Source organism: Bos taurus, chromosome 15 (assembly GCF_002263795.3).
Source record: "Bos taurus isolate L1 Dominette 01449 registration number 42190680 breed Hereford chromosome 15, ARS-UCD2.0, whole genome shotgun sequence".
Classification (NCBI taxonomy): Eukaryota; Metazoa; Chordata; class Mammalia; order Artiodactyla; family Bovidae; genus Bos; species Bos taurus.
The window spans coordinates 24,545,512-24,564,266 of NC_037342.1; the positions used below are offsets into that span (position 1 = coordinate 24,545,512).

Here is an 18,755-nt window from a genome sequence, read left to right on the forward strand (position 1 = left end):
GCCGCGAAATCAATGGTCCTCAAACTCTGGTGCCTGAGCAGCAGCATCTGCATCGCTTAGGAACTTCTTGAAACACCAGTCAACAGGCCCCACTCCAGACCCACTGAGTCAGGAAACTTAAGCTGGAACCCCGCCATCTGAGCTTTAACAAGTCCTCCAAGTGACGCCAGTACTCGCTGAAGCTCCAACCACTGTCTTAACTCATCTCCTTGTCTGAGACTCACTTTCCTAGTCTGGAAAATGGGAAGAAGACATACGTTTTCCAGGTGTTGTAGTTAATGAGATTATGGTACATGACAGACAAGCATCTCCTTGTCACAGAGAAGACGCCCACAAGCGTTACTGCTGGAGGGCTGGGGATGCGGGATATTGCTGGCATCTGAGCCCCCACCCACACTCGATGCAGGAGGCTGCCTCTCACTTGGCCTTGGCTCTGAGGGATTCTCAAGTCAGACCTCATCTCACGAACCATCCGTGGGACTGAGTGAGCGGATGACACCAAAGGCCTAGCAAAGTCACAGGCTGGAAGGAGCAAGAAGGCAGAAGAAGAGGCGCGGTGGAGTTAGAGATCCAAAGAGAACAGGAGAAGGTGTGAGTAAAACAGAGAAGTCGTGCTGGTAACTGTGAGATGTCACACTCATTTGGTTGGCTTTGGTGCCAGGGGTCACTCATTTGGAAAAATACTTGTGGGGAACTCCCCTGGTGGTCCAATGGCTAAGACTCTGCACTCCCAATGCAGGCGCCCCAGGTTCGATCCCTGGTCAGGGAACTGGATCCCACATGCCACAATTAAAGCTCCTGAATGCTGCAATGATCATCGATGATCTTGTGTGCTGCAACGAAGACCTGGCTCAGCCAATAAAAAAATTTTTAGGAAAGAAAAAGAAAAACACCTGTGGTCCTAGAGCTGTCACCAAGGAGAAAGGCCTCGTGTGTCATTGCCTCCACACAACCCAGTGTGTACCCCGTCCTGCCACAATCTCCCATGTTACCTGCCTCTGGGTTGAAACACCCTGCTCCCCATCTTTGTCATCAGGAAAGTGCTTACTAAGCATCTTCTCTGTGTAGGATGCCAACGAGGTATTTTTAAAGGGAGGTGACATATTCTCTGCCCTCTAAGGGATTACTTGGCTGGTAACTTCCAAAGAAAAATATGTTCTGGCATCTAAGACAACCCATAGCCCTTACCAGAAGCTGCACTGGCCACAGAGTGTCTGTTGGGTTAGGTGTGGTCCTGCGGGGCTGTCTTTATATATATGTGAGAAAGAGGAGGAGAGAAGGGAGTGGGCTGCAGACCCCACCTCTCCTGGAATACCGTGTGACATGTCTGCTTCTCTTATGCTTCAGCACCTGGTGCTAGTGGTAAGGAACCCGCCTGCCAATGCAGGAGACTCAAGAGCTGCAGGTTTGATCCCTGGGTCAGGAAGACCCCCTGGAGGAGGGCATGGCAACCCACTCCAGTACTCTGGCCTGGAGAATCCCACAGACAGAGGTGCCTGGTGGGCCACAGTCCATGGGGTCGCAAAGAGTTGGACATGACTGAAGCGACTTAGCACACACACACACCTGGCTCTCCCAGACATCAGGTAACAACCACATTTCAGAGGCAGTGGGAATCCAGAATCCTAGGATCCCAGGGCAGGCAAACAACTTACATCTTTGTCTATCCATCTTTTGCCTCTAGGCAGGACAGTCATCAGATAATCCTGAGAGAGAATTGTCCATTCTTTTTGATAATGTTCTCCATAACCTTCTGAGTTTGAGTGGTCCATGTTACCAAAAAATAATCATAAAAGTTGCTACTATTTTTAATCCACTGAGCTATGTGTATGGTCTTGCATACACATAATCTGTTGTTCTCACCATTGCACTGAAGAGTGGAGCTATTCAGCTTTGTTTTTTTTAGTGAGAAAAACTAAAGCTGAGAGGGGTCATGTTACCTGCCCAAGGGCACATGAGAAGGAGTAGGTTCAGAGTTTGAACCTGGTTCTCTCTAATTCCAATGCTCTTTCCACAGTATTGCCCAACTGTAAAACTTGCCCTGTCTTATCACTCATGAATTTATTCAGTTAACAAATATTTTTGAGCACCTGCTTTATGCCAAGCATTGTGCCAGCAGAACAGCTAAATGGAATTCCTTCTATTTTTATATAAGCTAACTCTTATTTACCCTTGTTATTAGGGAAAAAGACGCAGGTTGATCAACAAGTGATTATTTGGGGGGTGAGTCAAACATGCTGGTGTTGTTCAGTCGCCAAGTCCTGTCCAACTCTTTGCGACCCCATGGACTGCAGCACATCACGCTCCTCTGTCCTCTACTATCTCCCAGAGTTTGCTCAAATCCATGTCCATTGAGTTGGTGATGCTAGCTAACCATCTCATCCTCTGCCACCCCCTTCTCCTCTTGCCTTCAATCTTCCCCAGCAAACATGGAAACATGACAAATGCAAATAAGATGCTTTAGGCCCTTAATTCTCTCTTGCTTGTTGTTCCCACACAGCTTTCCACCAGCTTGAGAGGCAGATCAGAGTTATTTATGAAAAGAAAGGGGAACCATGGGAAGTCTTCAAGGGCAAGGATGAGAGGGTGCTGTACAGGGCACACTCCTAGTGTTTGGAAGTGAGATGGTTATCTCAGTTCAGTCACTTCAGTTACTCAATTGTGTCCGACTCTTTGTGACCCCATGGACTGCAGCAGCAAGGCTTCCCTGTCCATCACCAACTCCAGGAGCTTGCTCAAACTCATGTCCTTTGAGTAGGTGATGCATCCAACCATCTCATCCTCTGTCAACCCCTTCTCTTGCCTTCAATCTTTCCCAGCATCAGGGTCTTTTCAAATGAGTCAGTTCTTCTCATCAGGTGGCCAAAGTATTGGAGCTTCAGCTTTAGCATCAGTTCTTCCAATGAATATTCAGGACTGATCTCCTTTAGGATGGACTGGTTAGATCTCCTTGCAGTCCAAGGGACTCTCAAGAGTCTTCTCCAACACCATAGTTTAAAAGCATCAGTTCTTCGGCACTCAGCTTTCTTTATAGTCCAACTCTCACATCCATACATGACTACTGGAAAAACCATAGCTTTGACTAGATGGACCTTTGTAGGCAAAGTAATGTCTCTGATATTTAATATGCTGTGTAGGTTGGTCATAGCTTTTTTTTTTTCCCAAGGAGAAAGCGTCTTTTAATTTCATGGCTGCAGTCACCATCTGCACCAAAATAAAGTCTGTCACTGTTCCCATTGTTTCCCCACCTATTTGCCATGAAGTGATGGGACCAGATGCCATGATCTTAGTTTTCTGAATGTTGAGTTTTAAGCCAGCTTTTTCACTCCCCTCTTTCATTTTCATCAAGAGGCTCTTTAGTTCTTCTTCACTTTCTGCCATAAGGGTGGTGATCTGTGATTCTGAGGTTATTGATATTTCTCCTGGCAGTCTTGATTCCAGCTTGTGTTTCATCCTCATTGGAAAAGACTCTGATGCTGGGAGGGATTGGGGGCAGGAGAAGTAGGAGACGACAGAGGATGAGATGGCTGGATGGCATCACCGACTCAATGGACGTGAGTTTGAGTGAACTCTGGGGGTTCGTGATGGACAGGGAGGCCTGACGTGCTGCAGTTCATGGGGTCGCAAAGAGTCGGACATGACTGAGCAACTGAACTGAACTGAACTGAACTGTGCTTCATCCAGCCTGGTATTTCACATGATGTATTCTGCATTTAAGTTAAATAAGCAGGGTGACAATACACAGCCCAGATGTACTCCTTTCCCAATGTGGAACCAGTCTGTTGTTCCATGTCGAGTTCTAACTGTTTCTTCATGACCTGTATACAGATTTCTCAAGAGGCAGGTCAGGTGGTCTGGCATTCCCATCTCTTGCAGAATTTTCCACAGTTTGTTGTGATTCACACAGTCAAAGGCTTTGGCATAGTTAATAAAGCAGAAGTAGATGTTTTTCTGGAACTCTCTTGCTTTTTCTATGATCCAATGGATGTTGGCAATTTGAGTTTTTGTTCTTCTGCCTTTTCTAAATCCAGCTTGAACATGTGGAACATCTGGATGGTTATCCAAGTTTATCTAAGTATTCCTTAGCTAACAGGTGTTCCCAATCCCTTCCCTTTCTAGATCCTGCAAAAGAAAGAGAGAAAGATGGGGAGAGTTTGTTCTGAGATGGACTGGAAGTTCCACAAGGGCAGACCGAGGGCAGGAGGAGAAGTGGGCAACAGAGATGAGATGGTTGGATGGCATCATTGACTCAGTGGACGTGAGTTTGAGCAAACTCCAGGAGATAGTGAAGGACAGGGAAGCCTGGAGTGCTGCAGTCCATGGGGTCCCAAAGAGGTGAACACGACTGAGTGGCTGAACACGACTGAGTGGCTGAACAATAATGTTAAGTAGCAACAACGGCAGTGTTAAGTCCTGTCCTGGATAGCTGTGCCATGGTTGCATAAAAGCTTAACATCAGGGGAAGCTGGTATGTGGGAAGTCTTTGTACTATTTTTTTTCACCTTTTCTGTAAGTCTAACGTTGGTTGGAAATAAGTTTAGAAAACAAGGAAGTCTTATTAGGAGTTTCACTGATTGCTTCTTTTCCATCTCTCTTTTGGCCTCTGTCATTTTCTACGTCTTTCTATGGTCCTTTTTGACTATCTCCTTGCCTTTCCTCTCTGCCCATTTCCCTTTCTTAGTCTCTGTTTCTGCCCTTCATTTCTCCTTCCCACAAAAAATCTGCTCTCCTTCCAGATTTCTCCTCCCCACATGTAAACACCTAATCAGTCACTGAATTCTCTTAATTAGACTTCCTGAATATCCGTCAGCAATTCCCTCCTCTCCGGTGTGGCTTCCAAGGCTCCTGGGTTGCACCATCATCACCCACACCCTGATTATTCCAAGGGCCCCCTCGCTGGATTTGCCACCTCAGGGATGGGCTCCAGCTGGTTCATTCTCCTCACTGGGCAACTCTGATTCACTCCAGCCCCTGATTCACACCATCACTGTATCTGCATCACCTACTGAAAAAAGCCCAAGTAAAGGATCATCATACTCTGGTCCCTATTTCCTCAACTTCAATTCCCCGCCAGTGGTTTCACTAAGTCCCAATTCAAAGTCTGACAAGTGCTTCTGCACACAACGGAAAGAACAGTGATGCTTTATCCTGCTGCTTCTGCTGCGTTGCTTCAGTCGTGTCCGACTCTGTGCGACCCCATAGACGACAGCCCACCAGGCTCCCCGGTCCCTGGGATTTTCCAGGCAAGAACACTGGAGTAGGGCGCCATTGCCTTCTCCTTATCCTGAATAAAAGAGGGCTATTACATGTGAAGTTGAGGTTCCTGGCCTGGTTGTACAGAGACATGAGGGGAGGGAGGAGGGAGAAGAGAGAGGTTTTCCATTTCAGTGTTGGTAGAGGACTCTGAGGCAGGAGGGAAGGGAGGCGTCTCAAACCTTCTCAGAATCATGGTCTTGATGGGCTTGGCTGGGGCTGTGCTGAGATTCCCAGAGATGCCAGAGCAGCCTGTCTTCATACGGATTAAGAAATGGACTGGGATGCAAGCAAAGGTCACGACTGCATCCTTCCATGTCTGTATATTGTCTCTTTCATTCACAAGCTTTCAGCAAAGCCACCTCCAACCCACTGGAACCAGCTCAACACACAGTTTAAAAGCCCACAGATCCATCAGTACGTACATGATGATGGTGAAAGTCACTCGCCCATGTCCAACCCTTTGTGACCCCACAGACTGTAGCCCGCCACCCTCCTCTGTCCATGGAATTCTCCAGGCAAGAATACTAGAGTGGGTAACCATGGCCTTCTCCAGGGGATCTTCCCAACCCAGGAACTGAACTCGGATCTCCTGCATGGCAGGCCGATCCTTTACTGTCTGAACCACTAGAGAAGCACCAAGTACGTACATATTCCTGGCTTTATAGCGACCTCCTCTATCCTCAAGGTTTTATGTTTCAACAACACCAAACACATTGCAATGCAGTAGCCACTGGAGGCAAGGAAGCCAGAGGGCTCATGGGTTTGTGTCCACCAGTCATTGGTTATGGGCTACCCCTACTGGGGTCTGAGTCCGGCTGTATTAGATGAAAAGCCCAGGGATGACTTCACTGATGACATTTGAATCACATCCTTCAGGAAGAGCAAGCAAACTACCCAGGTGGCCCTAATGTCCATCACAACACCCGGCCGAAAGCAGACCCTCTGTACGCTTTGCTGAATAGATGAATCGATGGACGAATGACGAACGACGCTCAGTGCTCCTCTTCCTCTGCGTGGGAAGGCTGCTGGACTCCAGGCCCCTACCCCGAGGTCCAGATCTGATGTTGCAGCATCCACTTGCAAGCCTCTTTCGGCATCTCTCCTGCTGACCGCCGAGAGCCGGAAGAGGAATGAGCACCCTGGGTCCCCGAGCATCCTCGTGAGGAAAGCACTCCAAGTGGTGGAGAGTTGCAAACTTGCTGGGTGTGTGTGGGCTGCCTCGGGAGCAACAAATGAGCCTGTGCAGATGGCGCTGAGATAAACGGCGCCATCTTTTTACTGTAGCAGTACAGTCGTAATTTTCCAGAGACATTTATTAGGTGGCGTCTCCCTTCTGCGGGCCTGTGCTGTGGCTGGTGCACAGACCGCTGCCAGCAAGGTGGAGTGAGGTACCCAGCGCTGATGGCATGATGGGAACCCGGAGCGCTCACATTCCTTTCCTCCCATCCTTGCTTCTAACAATTTATAGGTTTGTCTGATTCTTGCATAGCTGTGTCTCTCTAGTCATCTGTATTCTTTGCGAGTATTCCCTGCTGTGGCATATCCTAAGAGAACTCCATCAAATAATTATCTTCCCTTTTATTTATTCTCCTTCTTTTCACTGGATCTGCATCACTATAAAATATTCGATGGCCTCCTCAGAAAGCCTTCCTGTGATTGTAAAGTGTATTTATGTACAGTGGTAAACCTGCACCCGGCAGCTCTTCTTCAGCACTTGCTGGGTCAGACAGGGCTCAGGGCCCGAGGTGGGTTCCCACCACCTTCTGTTGGGAGAAGACCTGGGCTCTGCCTACCTGCTGCAGGGGCATGGAGAAGCCAGGTCAAGAGCTTATATCCAGGGACTTCCCTGGTGGTCCAGTGGCTAAGATTCCACATTCCCATGGCAAGGGGCCCAGGTTCAATCCCTGGTCAGGGAACTAGATCCCACAAACTGCAGCTAAGGGTTCACATGCTCGTTCTAAAGATCCCCCAGGGCGCAATGAAAATCGAGGATCCTGCGTGCCGCAGCTACAACCTGGCACAGCCAAATTAAATAAATGGACAGATTTTTTTTTTTTTAAATGAGCCTATGTTCAGCTGGTACCCCTGACCTGGAGGATGTAGCCTATCCCCTAGGGCCTGTGGATCTTTGCCCAGGACCCCCAGGGAGCCCCGTGTGCCACTGGGAACCTTGGTCCAACTTTCCCCACTTCTCAGAGTCTGGAGAAAGCGAGGCTCACTGGGGGACCACTGTAGCTGAGTGTCTGGGTGTCTTGCTAGGGCTCAGGGGCCTGCTTGCCCTGGGATTCTCCATGCCTCTCAAGTGCACACCGCTTCTTTAACTCGACTGATAGCTCCCTGCGGGCAGGCACAAGATCCTTGTTTTTTTTCCCAAGCCTCTAGCACACAGCTGGGTGATCAGCTCACAATTAACAGGAAGCACTTATTGCTTCCAGGCCTTTTCTAGGAAACATTCTCTAATAAGGTCCTTTCTTCCACGAATCTTATGCTATAATAACTTTAATAAACAGCTTTATAATTTTGTGAGAGTATCTCCAACTAGATGGCAAGCTCCTGTAGCATCTTATTCCTTCAGAACTGTGAGTCTCCTCTGGGGGCCCCCAGCCCCTTCATATCCACTATATGAACACAAATTCTAGATCTTCTTTTGCTCTTGTTTTATCTTCCCAGTGCCCCAGAATATATAACTTGAAATTTTTTTAAAAAGTTCTCTCTAGAAAGAGTACACTGAGTCAAGACACCTGGAGTCCAGTCAGTTTTGACACCGCCCTTCTGAGGAAGAGTCACAGAACTTTTCTGGCTTTCATTTTCCTCATCTATAAATATGGAAATGCCATCAAGTTACAGAAACGAAATATTGGAAGGCCACTGTCATCTCTCTGCCTCCAGATGTGTATCTGTCTAACTGAAGACGCCACCAGAGATGGAAATTCAACAGCCTTACTTGGGCCCTTGACCCAGGGATTGGTTAACCACCCCAGAGTGAAGAATACCTTCCTTCTGCTTCTCCATCTTGCTCACTGTTTAAGCAGATTCTCAAGTGTTCTGTCAACTGCTTACCAAGGACAGTGTGGGTATTTCTCCTTCTACAGTCTGGAGCTGAGTGGGGAGGTTAGAGCAAGCGTGAAGTCAGGGTGCAGAGCCATCCAGGGAAATGGTTTTCTATTCACTGCTCTGTCAGGATCCCCTGAGCAACTTCAACACCTACTCTTAGATCGGCCAGATTAGGGTCTTTATGGTGGGGTCTCCCTAGTTGATTCTGAAGTTCCATCAGGGTTAGAGAAGGCCTGCGGGGTTCCTATGGCCATTCCTCAATTCCTTACCCCAACAGGGGAAAGCCTCTGGGGGTTCAGCTTCTATCACTGACCTTGGGAGGCAGGATTCATAGAGAAGGCAGCTGACAGCTTCCACTTCAGGACCACAACCATGGCTGAGCATCACAGACCCGAGACAAGCCAGGGCAGTACAGAAGGGCTGCACCAGGAGAAGGGCTGAACGTGAGGCTGGTCCTGCCCTCTCCAGCAGATCATGAGGGTCTCAGACCCTACAAGTGCTGCCCGGAGGACCTGTCACCCAGACTGACCGCCTGGCTGGTGGATGGACACGTGTACTTTATCTCCTGGTCACTCGTGCAGTTTACTCCTCTGAGAATCAACTCACTCAGCTTCCTAAGTGTGTGCAGGGTGCTGCAAAGATCAGTCTTCTTGCCCTCCAGAAACTTAACCCTGATGGTAACGTCTCATCCTCCATGTCACCCACAAGCCATGAACTCTGCTGCGTGCACGGAATTTCCTGAAGCCACAGCTCAGGAGACTTGTCCCATAAGCCCTACTTCTGGGATTCCAGAGCCTGTCCAACAACCCAGAGGAGGCTGAAGCTAGTTTAATCCACAGCAGGAAAATGGGCTTTGTCCTAAGTCCCTTGGGAAGGATCTGCATGGCCATCCATGGTCATCGCTTCAGAGGTCTCACATCTGAGGCCAGGCCTGCCTCTGCCCCCTGGTTGGTCTTAATGACCTTCCAGATTCTTCGGTACATTTTTGGTTTTCCCAGCTTCACCATCCCAAGCTCCTTCCATTGTTTTCTTATTTGTTTATTTATTTACTTTTGGCTGTGCTGGATCTTCATTTCTGTGCCTGGGCTTTCTCTAGCTGCGGTGAGTGGGGGCTACTCCCTAGATGTGGTGTGCGCGCTTCTCATTGCAGTGGCTTCTCTTGGTCCTAGGGTGGGAGGGCTTCAGTAGTTGTGGTGCCTGGGTCAGTAGTTGTGGCACACAGGCTTAGTTCCCCTGTGGCATGAGGGATCTTCCCGGACCAGGGATCGAACACACATCCCCCGCACTGGCAGGTGGATTCTTAACCATTGGACCTCCAAGGAAGTCCTCCACTGTCTTCTTGATTTATGGGAAGACTCCTTATTCCTCATACCGACTCCCACCTCTCAGCCTGCCACATTCACTCTCTCTGAGCACAGGAAGGCCTGGCACACAGAGCCGTGCTGGGTTTCTCCTGGCAGACTGCTCTCCTGGAAAGGACATTTCTGAGCTGCTCTGAGAACCACAGCCTGGGCATCTACAGTGGGATGTAGGCTGTGGATGGGGGGACCGCAGCCTCGGAGCGTTCTCTCCCCACACCTGGCTTGACCTGCTCTGGGAGACTCTTTCTATGCCTGATCCTTCTCCTCCATCCTGGCCAGGGTGGATGGGTGGGCAAGACTGTTGCAAGCTCCAACAAGCGGGGGTGGGTGAGGCGGGCTTTGGAGGGGTGGGCGCCTCCCCTCCGGCTCCTCTCCTGTTGCCGTGTGCCTCTGTCGCCCAGGGACCAGACACCACTGAAAGGTTCAGCAGCAGCTGTTCGGCATTTACATTTTCCACAATGCAAGGTTATTTGACTGCCACGATTTGATCTTTTCTAGTTAATAACCTTGACTTATGGAATAACAGCAGCAGTGGCTCAGCTCCTTTTCCTGCCAGGATTCCCGCTGCTGGTGAGCACACACCCCTCTCTCCACGACCCTCTGTCTTCTTGTCCCACAGGGAAGGGGACCCTGCAAGACTGGAGAGTTCCAACACCCTGCGCCTGTGCCCAGGCCTCCTCGCAGCATCTCCCCAGCTCCCTGTCTTCATGGACCAGGATCCTCGGCTCTGGTCCCTTTCTTTGGGTACCACCCCTTTCCTGCCTCTCGCCGTCTTCCTCCATCCAGAGCCACAGGTAGAACGGGTTGCAATCTTGATCCCTCTCCTCCCTGTGCATCCTTCCTGGCAAGGGTTAACTGTGTGTATAAAATTGATTGCGATTTTAGTAATTCGGTATAATCACAGTCTACCAGCAGGTTGCTCTTCCAGCAGGAGGGTTTGGAATTATTTTCTGGAGTTTGCAATATAGAACTTAAATTAAGCCTCAGAAGTCAGGGGAGCTCCGTAGCATCCCTAATGTGGTGCTAAATTCTCAGCAGCACAGTCTCTGTATTAAAGCCTTTGCTGGCAATTAGGTTCATTAACTATCACAATACCTTATTTATTACTCGTCGTGCCATATGGTTTCCCAGCTAAAGAATGGCGCCCGTTCTCCTACAGACCATTTGGCATCATAAAAATGTTAACAAATAATATTATGGCTCTCGGGGGCACGAGGCCTCGCTGGGTTGTGGGTCTGAGCGGCGGGAGAGAATATGAAAACATTTTTCTTCTATGGCGAAATAAAAAATTCCTCCAGACAGAAGTATTCAAAGAATATAGCACTTGCATAACATAAATGGGAGTTTTATTTACTTCCGTAATGGTTAAGTCAATATTTGCCTTGGCTAGAACTTTCACTCATCTTCGTCTCCACTCTCTTTTGGGGCTGTTTTCCCTTCCGTGGTTCCCCTTTTTCCTTCTCTACTTCCACGGCATGAAGCCAGCTCTGGCCTGCACCCCCCAAGGCGAGGGGGTGAGCTGCCCGAGCCGCGAGGGTTGCACGCGGGATTCTCCCATGACTCACCCGATTTCACGCTCCATCGAAGCTCAGCCACCTGGATGTAGCTAGCTGCCTTTTCTGCTCGAACCCCATCTCGGGCCTTCATCTCCCACTGCGATCTTCGGCGAGTGTTTTCAGCAGAAATAGGGAAGTTGACACATGTGCCAGTGTTGGCCCCTTATGCAAAAACATTCTGCGGCCGAGGTCCTGCCAGTCATCCTCCTGGGGAAGGTGGGCAGGCACGGGGGTGGCAGGAAGTGAAACCTCAGGAAGATAGGAGAGAGGTGCCTCAGAGGGCAAAGCATTCCGCTGTTCCTTAGGCTCTGGATGTGGAAGTACAAGGCAGATGCCTGCGGGTGACTAACAAAAATCAGAGGGGCACGCCCTGCCCGCTCTTCAGTGTGCACAAAGCAGGCGCTCAGCGGTCCGGGCTCCCTCTTCCTGGCCTTGGTCTGTCTCTGAAGTGGGCAGTAACCAATCAGGGTACCCGAGATGACTTGATGATTTACCTTCTCCCCAAAGGCTCCTTCATCCTGGATGAAGATGTTCTTTGGGAAGCAATATAATTTAATGACTAATATTATAAACACTGGAACCAGATTCCCTAAGTCTTGAATCCTAGAGCTGCCATCGACCAGCTGCGTAAACCTTTAGGGGCTCAATGCCTTCATCTGTACAATAGGGGTTATATTAGTACCCACCCCCACAGTGTTGCTCCAAAAAACTCAATGAGTTGGTTTCTCGAAAGGTCAGGACAGTGGCTGGCACCCAAGTGCTATGCAGAGGCAGCTGTGATTCCGAACCATTCTCTTGGGTTATCTATCTTCATTCTTTGTTCTCATATTTCCTTTTACTCCTTTGAGGTATTGGAAAGAAAATAACTCCACGGTCACACTGCATTATCCCCAAACCCTGATTCTGACCCTGAGATCAAGCCTCGTGGACAGGGGCATTGCCAGGATGGCATTTGCTCCCATTCACACACCATTTCCTCCGCTGTGATGACACAATGTCCTCTGAGGCTCACAAACGCAGTGACCTCCCTGAACACCCTGCTCATGTTACCCGCTACCAACCACAGTGGACCACGGCTGATGGACACCTGATTAGAATCTTATTAGACTGAGAATGTCAGGCCGGATGGGACCTTAGAGCTGACCAGAGAAGGTAACGACATGGCCACAGTTGTACAGCTAGAAAAGGGTGCAAGCAAGTCCCTAGTCTCAATCCCCACCCCCAGCTCCATGCTGCAGACCAGTGAGGAAGGGACCAGAGTGCAGCAGAGGAGAACTTGAAACTGAACAAATTCCATTAAGTGTCAATTACATGCAAAGCACAGAAAGGATCAGGCCCCCTGTTGGAATGAGTGGATGAAGCTCACTCTGGGATGAGCTCACTGCAGCATGGCAACGCCATGAGCGCTGTCCCTCAAAGAGCTGGGCCCCAGAGGCCCTGGAAAGAAGCAGGCTCATCTGGGCAAGGTTAGCATCACAGGAAGCCTGGTTCTGTTCCCATGAGTTGGTTTCACAATCTGAGGTGTGGGTGGCTCAGTTGGTTCCTGGATAATCTCTCCCTCTGTCCAAAGGCATGTGGCTTCCTTTCCTGCTAGTTTTCTCCTTCTAGCTCCAGTGGTTTCCCCTTTACTTCTCCAAGAGGGGGCCCCCTGAGGGAAACTCCTTCTAGGAGGAAAGGTGCAGGGTCTCTGGTTATGCAGTGGCAACGTGCAAAGGCATGTGTGTATGTGTGCATGTGCGTATACATGATGCACATGTGTGCACATGAATGTGTTGTGTGTTTATGTACATGTGTGCATATATTACATTGTGTGCATGCATGTTGTGTTTGCATATGTGTGGGTGTGCATGTGTAGGGGTGTGCACACACTCTCACACGCAGAGACAAGCAAGCATTATACCTCAGTCTGGGCACAACCCAGTGATACATTCTCCCAGGAAAAGTCGTCAGATTTCCAGGGCTCACATTTCACGTTCCAGGTCCGCCACTTACTGTGTGCCTTTGGGCACATCTCCCAATACCTTCTAACCTCATTTTTCTCATTTGTAAATGGAGATAATAAAAGGATTTGCCTCAGCACATCGCTGTGATGGTTAAATGATACATGCAAAAAGCTTGGAACACGATCCTGTAATGTGCCTTCAAGAAACACTATTTATTATGTATTTATACAGCTATTACTATAATCATTAACATTATGTAGGATCATCTAATGGTTCTATCCATTTTATATCTACATGTCATAAACATATTTTTGTCTACGTATTATCTCATTTAGTCTTCACAACAACCTGGAGAACAGTCTCTTCTCCATTTTACAGAAGACACGACTAAGGCTCGGAGGGAGACGAGCTGGCAAACGCGAGCACAGTATGTGAGCGCATACCCTCCACCCTGTCTGGTGCTTGTTCTAAGGAAGGGTTTGCCTTTCCTCAGCTCCCTGGAAGGACAGGCACGGGACACGCAAGGTTCCACTTCCTGGGAACTCCGTGAGGGCTGAGCCACCCCCACAGCCTGTCCAACTCCTGAGGGTCACGCTGCACCCCTGAGGTCACCCCAGCACAGCTCCCTGGGCAAGTCCAGGAAGGGATGGGTCTCCCGGGGGCTGTGTCTTCCAGTCACACCTACAGGGATGGAGGACAGAAGACCTGGAGTAATGTACCAAAAGCTGAGACCATGAGGAAGAGAAAAGAGTAGAAGTGGAGGATCAGGAGATCGTTTTCAGGAACATTAGACAGAGACCAGCGAGAAGTGAGTAATTTTAATCCCATGCAGCTGCTGGAAATTAATTTTGCTGGAGCTGGCTCTTCTCCCTTCTACCCCATTTCACCGACGGCCTGATGGAGTTTGGAGCCTGGAGAAAACCACCCAGCCCATCCAGGCAGCCATGAGCTCTGCAGCCTCAGGCCGACTCCCTACGCTGTAGCTGCTACCAGAACTGATGGGTAAACTGGAATTGTTTTTTTTTTTTTTCATTCGAGACTTTTTTCTTCTTAAGAGGGGACAAGGTGAGACCATAGGAAGAACCTCCCAAAAGCAAAGGGTGTGAACTATGTGACTACAGGAAAGGCTGTAAACCGTCTTCACTGACTCTTAAGGACAAATTGACATGACCCTTCGCTTCTTGAGTCTTTTCCTAGGGTCTGAGTCCCACCCAGATCTCTCACTGCATGTGGCCACACGCTCACGCACAGGGACCCCCACGGGATATTTTCAAAGGTTCCAAGTCTACCGCGCAAAGTAAGGATGAGAAGGCCTAGGTTGAAAACAAAACCCCAGCTGCCCACTCTGGCCCAGCGTCCTGTCAGTTCCACCATGTGACCACTAGAGGTCAGCAGGGTTTGGAGGAAGCGGCCGCGGGGGGCCGGCCAAACCCCGCCCGGCTCTGGGCTCTCGGGGCGCAGGGGGTGGGAGGGGGGTGCCGTCCAGCCTTCTCGCCCCCGCGGCCTGCAGCTAATGGAGGTCGGGTCCCCGGCTGAGAGCGGACACCGCGAGGGAGCGGAGGCGGCCTGCTGGCAGGATCAAGGCCTGTGAGCCAGGGAAGGTCAACTTCACTTACAAGATTTTTTAAAAACTGTTCCGATTAAAAGCTCTCAATCCCGGAGCAAGCGCCTCTCCACTTGGTCGCCAGCGAGCTCTGGTGCAGGTGGGCGTGCACGGCACACCGAGAGAGCCTCTATCAATTAAGAGAAACTATTTTGCTTTTTTGGTAGGAGGAGTCAGCGTTTGGATTCCAGAGGTTGTTTATTTTGACTCACTGTTGCTTTTGCTGGAGAAGAGCAAAGCCGAAAGTCCCTTTACTTTGGCTTAAGATGTGGCATGCAGAACCGCACAGAACCCGAATTTCAGATGAACAACCGGCCGTAAACCTGTGGTTCAATTTCTTTTGTCATGTCCAAGGATAATGTCAAGGGTGGACACATGTCCTCCTAAGAGAAGAGAAAGCTACGGTATTACCGCCTTCTGTTGACAATATTCCGTCTCAGAAATGAAAAATTCAGAGATCCCCTTGCTCTGCTTCCAGTTCCTCCTTCCTGTTCCGGCTCCTGGACACCCGGCGCACACTGCTCACGCCTGCTCCTGGGCTCCTACCGCAAGTCCTGTGGTAATAACTCTTTACGAAGTCCACTTGAGGGCAGAATGCGTTCCTGGCACAGAGCAGGTGTACAGTAAACATTTGTCGGATTATAATGCTTGTTGCCAGTCTTGTCTTCAGTCTAACTTGCATGGCATTTAAAAATCAATCCACAGGGAAAATGTTCAAGATCTTTTTTCTGTTCAACTCTAAAGACCCTGAAACATTTGTGGGAAGTTTTAAGTATACAAGTTTCTAAGTCTCACGCTCCTAAGAAACAATGACTGGGTATGTTTTAGAGTAGAGTTCAGGGACACGCATTTTTGGCGAAAGCCTCAGGTGATTCTGAAATTGTCAGGCCAGTGAGCTCTTCCCTCTCCCATCCCCCCAGTTCCTGGCTGGGCTCTTTACCCAACCTTGACTTCAGGCTGATCCAGAATGGGTTTTATGATCCCACAGTTGACTTGAATATTCAAAAAACTAAGATGGTGGCATCTAGTCCCATCACTTCATGGCAAATAGATGGGGAAACAATGGAAACAGTGACAGACTTTATTTTATTGGGTTCCAAAATCACTATGGACAGTGACTGCAGCCATGAAATTAAAAGACACTTGCTAGCTTGGAAGAAAAGTTGTGACAAACCTAGACAGCATATTAAAAAGCAGAGACATCACTTTGTCGACAGGGTCTGTATAGTCACAGCTATGGTTTTTCCAGTAGTCATGTATGGATGTGAGAGTTGGACCATAAAGAAGGCTGAACGCCAAAGAATAGATGCTTTCAAACTGTGGTGCTGGAGAAGGCCCTTTAGAGTCCCTTGGACTTCAAGGAGATCACACCAGTCAATCCTAAAAGAAATCAACACTGAATATTCATTGGAAAGACTGATGTGGAAGCTGAAGCTCCAATACTTTGGCTACCTGATGCTAAGAGCCAACTCATTGGAAAAGACCCTGATGCTGGGAAAGATTGAGGGCAGGAGAAGTGGGCGACAGAGGATGAGATGGTTGGTTGGCATCATTGACTCAGTGGACATGAGTTTGAGTGAACTCCGGGAGACAGTAAAGGACAGGAAAGCCTGGCGTGCTGCGGTTCATGGATTCACAAAAAGTTGGAGACGACTGAGCTATTGAACAACAGGGATTTCAGCCTTCCATTCAGCCAGCAGGGAGAACTGTGGCGTGCCATCCTCATTAGCAAAGAGAACCTCAGCTTCCAGTTTCTCTTCCACCTGGTCTGTTCACTTTCACCAGCACAGTTTCTTTCTTTAGTCCTCCTATTGTATCCTTCCCCTTTCCTTGGATTCATTTATCAACCCCAGCAGCTGGGGAGGGACAGACATGCCGGGCCTCCATCCCAGCACGGGGTAACCATTAAGGGGTCCTGGAAAACTACACTTGGGACCCTTGTACACTTAGGAACTTGTATTCTTATGTTCTGCATCTTAACCTGGTCCCTAATGGAATGAAAGAATTTAGAGCAGTCAGAGGATAAAGGGGCCTGAGGGACTAGACCAACCTGGTTCCCACCTGGTCACTGCCTGGACCTCCACCAAGACCCTATTCATGATCGCTCAAGAGGCTTAATTAGGATGAGTTATCTAGTCCACTCTGTCTTCTCACAAGGACACTGTCAGAAGGGTCACTTTGCAGGGAGCCATCTCCATGAGTCCAAGTAGGTTAGGGAGAAAGAAAGAAACTATAGTAAAAACAGCCGCAGTATTGGGCACTGACTGCACTGGACTAGGCACCTTACTAGACATTACAGTGAAACTCACATGACATCTTTCCACTTTACAGATGACACTGACAGTTAAAATAACTTGCCCAGGACACAGCTAGTAAGTGGCAGAGATCTAAACTCTGATGTGTCTGGTCAAAGATATACTTCAAAAAAAAAAAAAAAGGGCAGGGGTGGGGAGAAGTAGCTCCTCTGGTTACTCTGCCCGAGCTGTTTGTGCAGAGGTTTCCAGGCTAAGTGCCCAGGGCCACAAAACTCAGCAACTGCGTGACACCCCGAAACCTGCACTGACTCCCAAACACAAAAGGAGAATGTCAAACTTTAAGGGTTAAAAAACACTATTTAACCACAGCTCGCATCAGGTAGAGTTTTATACAAATCATGCTGATGAGGGGCCTGTACACATTCTGATGTCCTAAAGGAGGAAAACCCAGGGGCTGCCCTCCGTCCCCACTGCCAAAACCTCCCCCCACCTGCAGGGCCCTACTCATCTGTCAGTTCTGTCACCTGCCCAGGATCCTGGAATAGAAAAGGAAGGAACTCAGAGATGACCAGAGTAGGTGGCAGGAGCTCCTGCTCTGACCATCTCCTGAAAGCCACTCTGATTTCCGTTTTCCTACCTGCAGAAGGGGGATATATATTTGTCCTGCCTAACTCCCCAACAGTCATTAGGCTCAAATAAGACCATCTTTTGAAAAGCATGAAGTCCCACAGTCTGTCCAAAGAGCCTGGATGGTAAAGGATGATCATCTCTCAAAATAGAAGACACAGTTTCCAATCACAGTAAGAAACAGAAAAAATAATCTTCATATGTGAAAAACAATTCCCAGTAATTTTGTTCGATCCCGGATCTCAGGGGGGTCTCAGATTTCATAAAGATAATTACTAACCCTTACACAGCACCTCCCATTGCTTATCCCATTCAACTATCCTAACTGGCTTGTAAGGTAAGGAGGACCAACCCTCTTATTTCTTTGTCACAGATGCAATTTAACTGAGATGCAAAGAGCTGAAGTGATGTGTTCAGTGTCTCCCAGTTAGTAAAGACCTAAAGTCTTTGGGGTCAGTCTAGACATCCTTACTATTTGACCCTGGGTTAACTGTATGTGAGCTTCCCTGGTGATGCAGATGGTAAAGAATCTGCATGCAATGCAGCAGAACCTGAGCAGATTCAGGTTTGATTCCTGGTTCAGGAAGATCCCCTGGAGAAGGGAATGGCTACTCACTCCAGTATTCTTACCTGGGAAATCTCACGGACATAGGAGCCTGGCGGGCTACAGTCCATGAGGTCACAAAGAATTAGACATAACTAAGCGACTAACACCTTAACTTTATGTAACTGAGGCTCGACTTTCTCATTTAGAAATGAGTGCAATAGGAACCATCCTTTTTATATTTATGTAGTTGGCTGCATCAGCTCTTAGTTGCGGTACACAGAATCTGCCTTGCGTCATGCAAGATCTTTCACTGTGGCATGCAGGCTCTTAAGTTGTGGTGCGCGGGTTTAGTTGGCCTGCGTCTGTGGGACCTTATTTCCCCAACCAGTGGTCGAACCCATGTCCGCTACATTTCAAGGCAGATTCTTAACCACTGGACCACCAAGGAAGTCCCACGAACCATCTTTAAAATGGGTACACAGCAGTCACACCTAGGAGGTTGAATGAGAAAAAGCATAAAAAAATCACTCAACCCAGTTACTATGTAGTTAGT

At 48.8% G+C, this 18,755-nt stretch overlaps 1 long non-coding RNA gene and 1 other non-coding gene across 3 annotated transcripts; both read left to right on the forward strand.

Moving 5' to 3' along the window:
* The first annotated feature begins 695 nt into the window (after positions 1–695).
* TRNAG-CCC (transfer RNA glycine (anticodon CCC)) lies at positions 696–769 on the forward strand. The gene has a single exon. It is a non-coding gene; the product is annotated as a tRNA-Gly (tRNA).
* An 11,210-nt stretch (positions 770–11,979) lies between these two features.
* LOC132342314 (uncharacterized) lies at positions 11,980–15,418 on the forward strand. Of its 2 annotated transcripts, XR_009490636.1 has the most exons (3): positions 11,980–12,379; positions 13,506–14,172; positions 14,941–15,418. It is a non-coding gene; the product is annotated as an uncharacterized lncRNA (long non-coding RNA). The 2 variants fall into 2 exon arrangements; XR_009490635.1 differs by having other exon boundaries at positions 13,506–15,418.
* Positions 15,419–18,755: the final 3,337 nt, after the last annotated feature.